Source organism: Pezoporus occidentalis, unplaced genomic scaffold (assembly GCF_034315485.1).
Source record: "Pezoporus occidentalis ecotype Australia unplaced genomic scaffold, CSIRO_AGI_Poc_V1 ctg168, whole genome shotgun sequence".
Taxonomy (NCBI): domain Eukaryota; kingdom Metazoa; phylum Chordata; class Aves; order Psittaciformes; family Psittacidae; genus Pezoporus; species Pezoporus occidentalis.
In genome coordinates, this window is record NW_026913510.1 from 170,850 (window position 1) to 182,728 (window position 11,879).

Sequence of the window (11,879 nt, forward strand, 5' to 3'; positions counted from 1 at the left end):
AGGCATCCCACTTGGTGTCACTGAATATCTGCAGCAGCAGGTCCATGCCTGATGCTGGCACCGCTTTGGTAGCAGGGTGTGCAGGATACAGGTCCTGTCCCAGAGGCAGTGTGCTGCCAGCATGCTCTGGTCCCCACTGTGTGAGGCTGGTGACAGGGCACGGTGCATACCCTCATTGCAAACACAACAAAGGGTTGCTTCACAAAGTGGAGAGCTGCAACTGCTGCAATTGCGGTTTGGGAAGCAGGGAAAGGCTGCTTGAGCTCACCATTGCCAGGAGAGCCGGGGTATTCCAGTGTGGCTAAAATGGACTGCCCTTTCCCACACAGCTGCAGCTGGAGGTGTGAAAGCAGTTCGTTCCCATGAAAAGCTGTTTTGATGCCCCCTCCTTGTGCTGGAAATACTGCATGGAGATGAATCTGTAGCAAATAGAGTGGTTCTTTGGCTTGGAGGAACGCTTACCATGGTTTGGCTCAGTGCAAATTAACCCATTCCTGAACACTGGAAGGAAGAGAGGAAAGTTAATTTCAGCCCCCAAGAGGCCAAATTTCTCATTGTAAAGCATAGAATCATATAGAATAGTTAGGGTTGGAAAGGGCCTTAAGATTACCCAGTTCCACCCCCTGCCATGGGCAGGGACACCTCACACTAGACCAGGCTGCCCAAAGCTCTATCCAACCTGGCCTTGAGCAGTGCCAGCGATGGAGCATTTAACGCTTCCCTGGGCAGCCTGTGCCAGTGCCTCACTACCCTCACAGTAAAAAGCTTCTTTATATCCAGCTTGAACTTCCCAAAAGCAATTAGCAGAGGATGGTTTCGATCCATCGACCTCTGGGTTATGGGCCCAGCACGCTTCCGCTGCGCCACTCTGCTCTGCACAGCAAATATAAAGAGCTTCTTTTCTCACAGTAAAGGCTCGTAAGAGGAGGTCTGGTTCTGCTGACACTTCCATGAGGGTGCAACTTGGTTTTCTTATATTCTATGATAAACTTAAATGGATTGCTGGTAGACATATGCAACACAAATGGTTTAGCCCAGCAAAAAACCCATGACAAATGGGTGTTTTAAAATAGGCTTTGTAGAGCAGCATAAAAAAGGAAAACACCTGATAAAATTTAGGGATAGTCCCTAAAATGCCCCTGAAAAACATGGGGCACTTGTCTTTCTTCGGGCTGTTTGACATCATTTGCCTCACAATGTCAAGAAGTATTACTGTGCCGTCAATTACTTCTATAGCATCAAAGCCTTTGGGATAAGAAGCAATTGTATATTCATAGACTCATGGAATGGTTTGGGTTGGAAGGGGGCTTAAAGCTCATCCAGTTCCAACCCCTGCCACAGGCAGGGACACCTTCCACTAGAGCAGCTTGCTCCAAGCCCCTGTGTCCGACCTGGCCTTGAACACTGCCAGGGATGGGGCAGCCACAGCTTCTCTGGGCACCCTGTGCCAGCGCCTCAGCACCCTCACAGGGAAGAGCTTCTGCCTAAGAGCTCATCTCAGTCTCCCCTCTGGCAGGTTAAAGCCATTCCCCTTGGCCTGTCCCTACAGGCCCTTGTCCAAAGCCCCTCTCCAGGTTTCCTGCAGCCCCTTTAGGCACTGGAGCTCTCTAAGGTCTCCCCTTAAGGATCCTTCTCCAAGCTGCCCCAGCCCAGCTCTCTCAGCCTGGCTCCATAGGAGAGGTGCTAAGGCATTTTGAGGCAATGGCAGAGCAAGACAAGAAGCAGAAGGTGATGCAGAGAAATTAAACCAGAGAGAAAGCCCAGCACCTTTGACGTGCTCTGGCAGCACACATCTGCATCATCATAAAGCTATGACTCTATCAGAGTATTGCCATCAGTAATGCAATCTGATTAAAACACTGGGTGTGCTGGGGGTTGCGTGAGAGAGAAACCTGTCCTGTCCTGAAGAGGCTGTACATGTACATAGGCACAGTGAGGCAAGGGCAGGGCTGGGAGGCTGCAGAAAGTGCATTGAAGTCAATGACAATGAGGCAACCGTTAAAAATCACCCATAGAAAAATGCTAATATTTTCTCTGGTTTTCTGGGGAGTGGCAAAATGACCTTTTTTTTTTGTGGCAGAATTTCAGCTTTCAGCAGCGAAAATGATACTTTTGGTACTTTTTCCCATAACAATTTTTTCCTCGTGTAATTTTTTATTTAGGCTGGAAACTGCTCTTTGCCACTGAACCTTAAGGATTTTGTTTGAAATTTCCTATGGGGAAGGAGACTGGGAATTACCTAAATAATTCTTTCTGTATAGAAATTCCAAACCTCTCAACACTGACCTCATACTGCTCCTTCTAGTCATCTAGAAGACAGTCCTCTTCAAATACCTCCTTAAGCAAAGCTGCTTTAAGGGAGCCCAATGCTCCTTAGCCCCGTTTATCTTTTGTTGCTTGGCAGTTTGCTGTCCCACTGCTGTGCCAAAACAATTGCTTGTGGGTCGTGCTGCAAATGGGGTCCGTGCACTTTATAAAGCCTCAATGAATTTATTTCCCCCCTTGGCCCCATGCGTTTTCTTTCACTGATGTGGTTTACAGATGGTTGCATGGGGCAGAAGGAGGAGGACATGCAGGGACCTCTTTAGTTGGCTTTGCTTGTGGAAAATATCACGTGGAAGATGTTAAGGGAGCATTTTATGGCCAGCATCACATACTATTGAAGTCATCACCTCTTTGAGATCAGTCCTTGGTGCAACAAGGTCTTCTCTGCTGACCTCAGTGCTGCATCTTCATATGCCAATTACCTCTGGGTAATCAAGGTCTGAGAACCCACTACAGGGTAGGTATTGTGCAGTGAGCAGTATTGCTTGGGAAAGGACATGACCACAAGTGCTCTCTGAATGGTCATGGGTTAGCTAATGCCATTCTGAATGCTTCCCATGCCTTTGCCTGGCCCTGGTGCCCAGTGCAGACTGCAGGAGAGAGGGTTGAACCACAGGATAATTATAAGTGAGTTAAAATGTTCATGGCCTCTTCAAGCAGGCGAGGATGCTATTTAAAGGAATGTATTATTCCCTGCTGTATCTTCTGGCCTGCACAGGGAGCTTTCATTAGAGCAGCTGGCAAAGACAGAGCATGAGAGATAGTGCCTTGGAGAGCTCATGTGGCTTTTCCACAGCATCTCGGCTCGAAAGAGCCTTTGACTGTGCATCTTGCAAAATGTTTTCTCTGAGCTGTCAAAATATGCATCACTCAAACCAAAGGAGCCTGGAATGTGCTGGGTTGGTGCACCGTTACCAATGGAGCTGCAGCTGTGCAGGAAGGGGTCCCAGAAAGTGCTCCCCAAAGCTATGTGAAGACACTGGTCCTCTAGAGATTCTGAGGTCCTGGGAGAGTACCTTCACCTCTGTCATGATGGGAACAATCCTCAGACCCTGATGGGGCTCTCCCAAGGGGGGACCAAGCCTTTCAATTTTGTTGAGTTTGAAAGCAAGCAGGGAACTATTTGATACCCATCTCTTAAGGAAAAGCAGGTCCCTTGGCTTCCTTCTCTTCCTCACATACATTGAGCAGGATGGAAGGGTGCATGGCAAGGACAGAAGCACATGTGTCACTGCACATGGTTGCAACCTCCATGGGGACCACCTGAGCTTGGAACCTTGGGAGATGACAGAGCTTCTGGCCTTGCCCCAGAAAGCATGGTTTGTGTATTGGAGGCCAGCTCGCCCTGCTCTATCTAACCAGTGAGGATGAGGAGCAGGAGACAGACCATTACACAGCCTTGCAAACGTGAGGGACCATCATGATTTAGGAGGGAACTGGCAGGAGCCCATCTTGTGTGTCTCATGCCCAGCCCTGAGGACCTGAAGGCTGCTGGAGAGAGCTGGGAAACAACAGCACCCACGTTTTCCTAAGGAAAACATGCCACAAAGCAAACTCTAGGCAGGCTGCTATTTGTAAGACTCATGGGAATGTCTCTGGAGTCTGTTGAGAACTGCTTGAAGGCATTTTGTTGCAGAAGAGATTTTTGAGCCCGTGTTATCAGAAAACATCCAAGTGTGGCCTTGAGCATAGAACCATATCATGGAATCCCAGACTGGTTTGTGTTGGAAAGGACCTTAAAGCTCATCCAGTTCCAACCCCTGCCACGGGCAGGGACACCTTCCACTAGAGCAGCTTGCTCCAAGCCCCTGTGTCCAACCTGGCCTTGAACACTGCCAGGGATGGGGCAGCCACAGCTTCTCTGGGCACCCTGTGCCAGCGCCTCAGCACCCTCACAGGGAAGAGCTTCTGCCTAAGAGCTCATCTCAGTCTCCCCTCCGGCAGGTTAAAGCCATTCCCCTTGGCCTGTCCCTACATCCCTTGTCCAAAGCCCCTCTCCAGGTTTCCTGCAGCCCCTTTAGGCACTGGAGCTGCTCTAAGGTCTCCCCTTCAGGAGCCTTCTCTTCTCCAGGCTGCCCCAGCCCAGCTCTCTCAGCCTGGCTCCAGAGCAGAGCTGCTCCAGCCCTTGGAGCATCTTCCTGGCCCTTCTCTGAACTCACTCCCACAGGTACACGTCCCTCTTGTGTTGTTGCCCCAGAGCTGGGTTCAGCACTTCAGGGGAGGTCTCCCCAGAGCACAGCAGAACAGAATCCCCTCCCTCAACCTGCTGCTCACGCTCCTTTTTGATGCAGCCTAGCACACAGTGAACCTGGGTCATGTCGAGCATGGCCAGAGGGTGTCCTTCAGTGTATGTGGTATCTCCTGCTCCCGGCCAGGCTTGGTGCCTTGCTGTGCTGCTGGAGCCCTCCCGAGGGTGCCAGCCCTGTCCCCTGGGCAGCCCGCGGAGCAGGTTCCTCCCTAAGGGGAATGCAGGCATAGTGTTTCCATGAGTAAGCCTCTCTTGCAGGGGTGCATGTTTGCAGGATGAGGCCATGGAGCGAATTAGTGAGCTCCCAGCCTGCTGCTCCCAGCCCGAGGTGCACGTGGTGTGGCGCTGGGTGAAGGCATGCTTGAGAGCTTTTAATTTCACGCTTCCTGAGCAAGGACACTTTCCTCCCTAGAAGCTGAAAGACTCTTGGTTTTATTTCTATATTATTTCTGTATTAAATTTAGCATTTCTTTTAAAGCAGAAAAGGCTAAAAATGGGGGTGATAAAGAGCTGGGGCAGATTTGTGTGTGTGTGGGCTCGGGCGAGTGGCATCTTTCTGGTGTGCCCTATGATGAGCACTACATGGCGTGGTCCTGCCCTGTGCATTTTGGACAGGGGAGATCACTAACCATTCAAAAACATGTATTGAAACCTCTTGCTCAGGCTGAGCCACGGTTCTTCCCTTCTGAGCAAGGTGGATAAGAGATGGGGTGTGAGGCAGGGGTGTATTAGGGGTCTCCAGGCAAGGCCAGTGAGGGTTAGTACACCCAAACAGTAGGCCCCCATTCAGGTCCTCATAGAAGTCTCATGTCATGTTAGCACCCCAGCACTGGAGCTGATAGGCTCCCGCAAGGACTAATTAGTCTTCATCTTGGATGATGCTCTTGTGGCCAGAGCTTTACCAGGTCTGAGGCCACCTCTGGGATCTGTGCATCATGCTTTGTGTTGTTGTGATCCCAGATGTGCACAGAAAGGCACTTAGTGAAGTGCAAAGAGAGACAACAAAGGTAATAGTGAATGTAGCAAAACTGCTGGGTCTGGGTTTGCTTCACATGAATGTATTTTTCTTCTTCATTTTCCTCTCCTCTAACTCATTCCCTGCTCTATAGCCCTAAATACCAGGCTACATCTGCAAATCCTTACCAGGTTTCCAGTCCTTAGCTGGTTCCTAATCCTTTAAACCCATTTTTCCTCATCTAGTAGATAGCACATGGAAAACCTTGGGTTCACGGTCACGCTCCCTGCGCGGATGTGAGTGCAGTCCAAGCAAATAAATCCTGAGTGCAAGCATTCATACATGAAGAACTTCACACTCGGAAACATGACCACACTAAATTGCTGCCAGAGTTTTAAAGGCAGCTTTTGAAAATATTGGCCCTTCATCTTGTATTTCTGGAGCAAACGGTTTGATTCATTAGGGAACCACCAGCTAACTGCACATAGGATTGCATCCTAGGGATGCAGCGAAGGAGAGAGCCTGGGATGAAGACAGCTCTCTGCTTGAACAGCAATAGACCTGGGGCTGATTAACTACCAAAGGAAAAGGGAATCTTTATGATTTCTGCCTTTATTAGTCAACTGCAAAGACTTGCTATAGAAGAGCATCTTTCAAGTGTATAAAGCATATGCTCCCCAGAAACATTCAGCAGCAATGTTTTTGGCTCCTGTGACTAATACTAGCAGAAGGTTCAATTTCCTGACCGTCAGCACCAGTTACTAAGAATGAACATTTTCCCTTTGTATTTCCCCCAATTCCCAAAGTATTATTGACAGCTGATTATTACTATTTTATGTGAGGTCATCACAATCAAGTTTGAATTGTAGACATGCAAACGTGCAGTCTGTAAATCTCAGTGTATAGGTAGTATATGCCTCTAAACTGCGCTGATTCATAACTCCATCATGGGGAAGTTAAGAGTTTCCAGAATGAAGGCTGTGTCTCCCATCTTCATTTAGCTTTCACAAGTCTACATCTCATGAAGGTCTCATGACCATTACACAGTATTGTTGTGCAGGATGCTCTCCATTCACCCTCACCAGAAGCACTCACTCAGTATTTTGTGTCAGCCCCATGGCTACACCAATATGTATGCTACTGATGAGGTGGGGATCTCAGTCCATCACAGCTTTCCCCTCATCAGCCTTGGCTGCTCAGGGCCCTGCTCTCCTCTGCTGGCTCCTCAATCAGGGGCTCAGGCCTGTCTTCGAGTCTTGCCAACTTCTCACTTTCAGCCCTCTCAGGCTTCCTCGCAAACAGCTCCCTTGCTTTCCTCTGCACAGCAACTCCAGGAGTGATTTATGGTCTGATTCATGAGCTATATACTATTATAATGCATGCCATGGAAAGGGATAGAGCAAAGAGATCTTCTGCTTCATTGCAAAGAGCCCTATACTTAAGCCCATGTTTTATACTCTCTTACGCAAGTGGGATGGGGGACAGCCCTAATCACCTCTTTCAGTGCACTGTGCCAAATGAGAAGGAACATGCTCATGGGGACAGGGACTTAGTATCTACCAATATCTGAAGCTACGTGATCTTTCACTGCACAAAACCCATCCCTGGCGCTGGGGCACCAAACTGGCTGCTTGTGCTTAACACTACGAGATACCCCATGGACTTCAGGAAGATCAAGTGCATATGTGGTTGGCCACAAATCAGACTTGTTTCAATGCTGACATGATAGGACACAGATCTGATAACTGATTGGTATATTTTGGGTTAAAACTTTCAATACAGTGGGCAAGCTTATTCTACGTGTAATTTAAGATTAGATTTTATACTCTCTTCCCTTTTATAACATGTTCTGTTTCAATGAGGATTTGCATGAATTCACCTGGTTGTATCTGAGGGCAGGGTTTGTTCTTCTTTCTCTTGCTAAGTGCAGTTATACTTAAAGTGAAAAGCTGTTAGGATCCTTGAAGGAAAAGGTAAAACTAAGAACAGTAAAATTCAATTACAGAACATTTCTCAATGACAAAGTGTTGTGGAAAATGTTTTGGTCTCAACAAAACACTTAGCTCCACACGAAATGAAATACTGTCTGATATCTAGGGCTTTTCATAAGCAAGAGGAAGCAAATGTAATTATGATAGGCAGGGAGGAAAAATCATTGTTTTGCTTTGAAAATCAGCCTTTCTGGATTGTTTTTTCTGGCTGAGACAGTCAGACAACATTTTATGGAATATTTTGATCTACTTGAAATTGTCTCCCTTTCTTTCCTTTTTCTTTTTTTTTTTTTTTAAGCCAAAAAGATGTATTTTTGGCTGAAGTTTTTTTACTGTATCCAGAAAGGGAAATTGTTCTGTCAAGGGTATTGTAAAAAGCCCCGTGTTTCATTGCCTTTTAATGGAACCTTAATAGAAGCTGGCAGCATAGATGACGAAGCTGGAAGGCTGCAGTGAAATTAGAACAATCAGAAGTTGTTCTGAGGTTCACGACCATAAGAAAGCCCTCAAAGCCCATAAGTGTTCACTCAGCCATAGAAATGGCTGATCTCATTTCTTCCTATCACATCCCATCCTTGGGAGAAACACTCACAACGGCAAGAAGCCCACGGGGCAACACGCTGCACTGCTATTGATTTTAGATAGAATATGTGCCGATACTGCAGTGAGGAGGGGAAGAAGCAGCTTCACCCAAAGAAAAGTGCTTTGAAACCTGGAAAAGCTCTTGGATCTGGGAGGAGGGGATAAATCTTAATCAATGTCAGTGTTCCCAGCCGACTTAGAAAAGCCTGCCTGTGCATTAAGCTGCAATGACCTCTGGCAGACTTTTAATTTAGATGCAAACATTATAACTTTCTCTTTTAATGACGACCACGGCTTCTAAATGCTTTGAAACAGTTGCATCTGAACGGGTTTGTGCTACTTGGAGTTTACATTGCACTCACTCGAGGTTCTTCGGCTTTATTCCAGAGTATTGCCACAATCAGAGTTAGAAGAAATATCCCTCATGGATAACACTACCTGGACTTGTACTACTCTTGCTCCCCTGCTCATTTCTCCCCCTAATACACTCACATGCTTTCTTTGTCTCCATCATTACAGCTGTATGTTGAGATGGCTTTTGGCTCCAATCTATTGGTTTGTCTATTGCAGAGCCTTTAATAATGGTTATTTCCTGGTAGTGAATGCTCAACTTAGTCTAGGGGGACCTGTTTGTAGCATAGTTTTCTGCAATTACCCAAAATTTACACAGCAATTCCAGGCCTATTATATGGGACATAGTGTGTAATTACAGGCATAAAGTATTAGGTCCTAATAGCAGCAAATATATCATTACACAAATCATTCATGTTACTGTGCTGATATTTTTATATGGAGCAAGTGAATACAATTACTAATAATTACAGTACACATCTTACAGCTGCAGTGTGACTGGTGCCACTGTGACATGGAGCAGGCAGGGGCAGGAAACTCCCACTGAAATCTGGTTGAGTTGGTGAAATATCACATCCAAAAACCAAAATGGAAGCCCTCTCCGTGCAGTTTTGTGTGTACGATGTACATGTGTATGACAATTGTATTCATCGATGCAGCCGTCTAGGAAGAGGGATCCACTTTGTCTTGCTTAGATGATGGGTATCCTAGTTAGTTATAGGGGGCAGATGGCTCTCCAGGCCCCAGGGCTGGAGGCGGAAGGAGTAAATCCTATAATGGAAGCAGCAAGCGGAGCTGGGCCAGCAGGTCACCAGCAGTGCAAATGATGTGTCTCACCTTCCAGTTTGGAAGAGCTTGGGCTCAGCCCAAGATTTGCAATACGAGTGCTTTGAGGCACTTTAAACCTTCCCTGGAAGGTGACTGCTGATCCCCACCAAATGTAGGTAGATTGTAGGGAAAAGAGGTTAGGGCTGGTATCAGTCAGGCAGCACCGGGTGTGCATTAAGGACACAGAAAGGGTGCAAGGCCATTCCTGACCTTTGCGTGCAGCTTTATGAGTGATTCGGTTTGATGCATATGGGTTTATGAGTAATCTGGGTTGATGCATGTTGGTTAATGGGTTGATTTAGGCACTGCATCCTGGCACTCGAGGATGCATTATCTCAGACTTTGGTATGAAAGGCAGGTAGGTGGAGGGTAGATGCAACGGGACTTCTTTTTCCTATAGTACTGTATCAGAAAGTTCAGTGGTGATTTCTCTTTCAACATCTACTTGTTTATATCTGCTGCATGATTCCGGCTCAAAGCTGTTTCCTGACAGGTTAACCTGCTTTCTGGGCTCTGGCTCAGCAGCCCACCAGCACCAACCTGGATTTGCAACATCAAGTCCCTTTTTCCACAGCAGCAGGATGAGGATAAGACATCCTCACCCAGGTTAATGGGAATTTTGTTTACCTCAAAGTGACTGCATGAGGAGAAAACCACATATGCTGGGGCATATCCTCAGAGGCACATTGCTGGGAGTTATCAACAGGACATAGTTTTTCACTTGGCCAACTTGGTTTGGGCAGAAGTCTCTGTTTTGCCTGTGACATCCTATTTCATTATGGAGAAATCCCGGTTAGAGCAGGGATGATTAACAGGAACAATGGGAACCAACACCAGCCTGCCCAAGTGATTTTATCTGGCATGGAAATACTGATGGGTCAGCCTGAGAGGAAATACTTGCTCCATCCCCGGCAGTGTTCAAGGCCAGGTTGGACACAGGGGCTTGGAGCAAGCTGCTCTAGTGGGAGGTGTCCCTGCCCATGGCAGGGGGTTGGAACTGGATGAGCTTTAAGACCCTTTCCAACCCAAACCATTCTGTGATTCTGTTTATGGGGGGCAGAGAGAGATGGAGGCATGGCAGGAGTTGTGTAAATGTGGTTGTGTTGGTCTACAGAGGGCTACTTCCAATACAGAAAGCTACTTGGAGCTCAGAGTTCAAGTGTAGAAATGGTAGGAAAGCTCCTACTTCTTTCCTGCTGCTCTGCTGAGCAACAGAAAACCCTTGAAAGAAAGAAGAAGCTGGCTTTAAGGGGCAGATTACTGCACATGGTATTTTTGAGACTCCATGGACATCCTTTCAACCCCTGGCAACTTAAGCTGATGTAAAACCTGTCTTGAAGATGTTTGGATTTAGAGGTGTCTGTGCAGGGCAGGACTCCTCATGCATGAAGGACTTGGCAGCTGCGAGGACATTTATTTAACAAGCAGGTAGATGGTGACTTCTCCAATACTTGGAACAAGTCTGTGGTGTCATGTTCACAAGATGATCCTCACCTTGGTCCTCACCTTTAGTACCTCCCTGGCTACTAAATGCCTTCATCAATTGTTAGAAATAAGGGGAAATGCTAATGCCCTTCACCCCACACAGCTGTGAGCCGAGCAGTGGATGTGGTATGAGCAATGGGGTGCAGTGCTTTACATAGAATCATAGAATAGTTAGGGTTGGAAAGAACCTTAAGATCATCCGGTTCCAAACCCCCTGCCATGGGCAGGGACACCTCACGCTAAATCATGTCACCCAAGGCTTCGTCCAACCTGGCCTTGAACAGCACCAGGGATGGAGCATTCACAACTTCCATGGGCAACCCATTCCAGTGCCTCACCACCCTCACAGTAAAGAACTTCTTCCTTATATCCAATCTAAACTTCCCCTGTTTAAGTTTTAACCCGTTACCCCTTGTCCTATCACTACAGTCCCTAATGAAGAGTCCCTCCTCAGCATCCCTATAGCTCCCCTTCAGATACTGGAAGGCTGCTCTGAGGTCTCCATGCAGCCTTTTCTTCTCCAGCTGAACAGCCCCAACTTCCTCAGCCTGCCTTCATACAGGAGGTGCTCCAGTCCCCTGATCATCCTCGTGGCCCTTCTCTGGACTTGTTCCAACAGTTCCATGTCCTTTTTATGTTGAGGACACCAGAACTGCACACAATACTCCAGGTGAGGTCTCACGAAAGCAGAGTAGAGGGGCAGGATCACCTCCTTCGACCTGCTGGTCACGCTCCTTTTGATGCAGCCCAGGATACGGTTGGCTTTCTGGGCTGCGAGCGCACACTGAAGCCGGCTCATGTTCATTTTCTCATTGACCAAGACCCCCAAGTCCATCTCCAGGTGGTGTTACTGGTTTGGTGTGTGATTTGTGGTTATACATGCCATTCTAGTTTAATATGGCATTCAGCATCTGGGAAAAACACAAATCCCACCGCCCTCTCCGCATCCCCTTTGCATAATGAACATCTCCCTTCTGTCCCACAGTGGGTCCTGCACATGGTCCTATGTGGGGGCTACGTTACAAGGGTTCCTGTGCCCTCCCATCCAAGGCGTGGAGCTGGGGGCTGGCACCAACTGGGAGCAAAGGCTTTGCGTCTGCTGACCCCAGGGAGG

General features: G+C 47.6%; 1 non-coding gene across 1 annotated transcript; it reads right to left on the reverse strand.

Annotated features, from left to right (window-relative positions):
- Positions 1-801: 801 nt before the first annotated feature.
- On the reverse strand, positions 802-873 carry TRNAM-CAU (transfer RNA methionine (anticodon CAU)). The gene has a single exon. It is a non-coding gene; the product is annotated as a tRNA-Met (tRNA).
- Between the last annotated feature and the right edge of the window lie 11,006 nt (positions 874-11,879).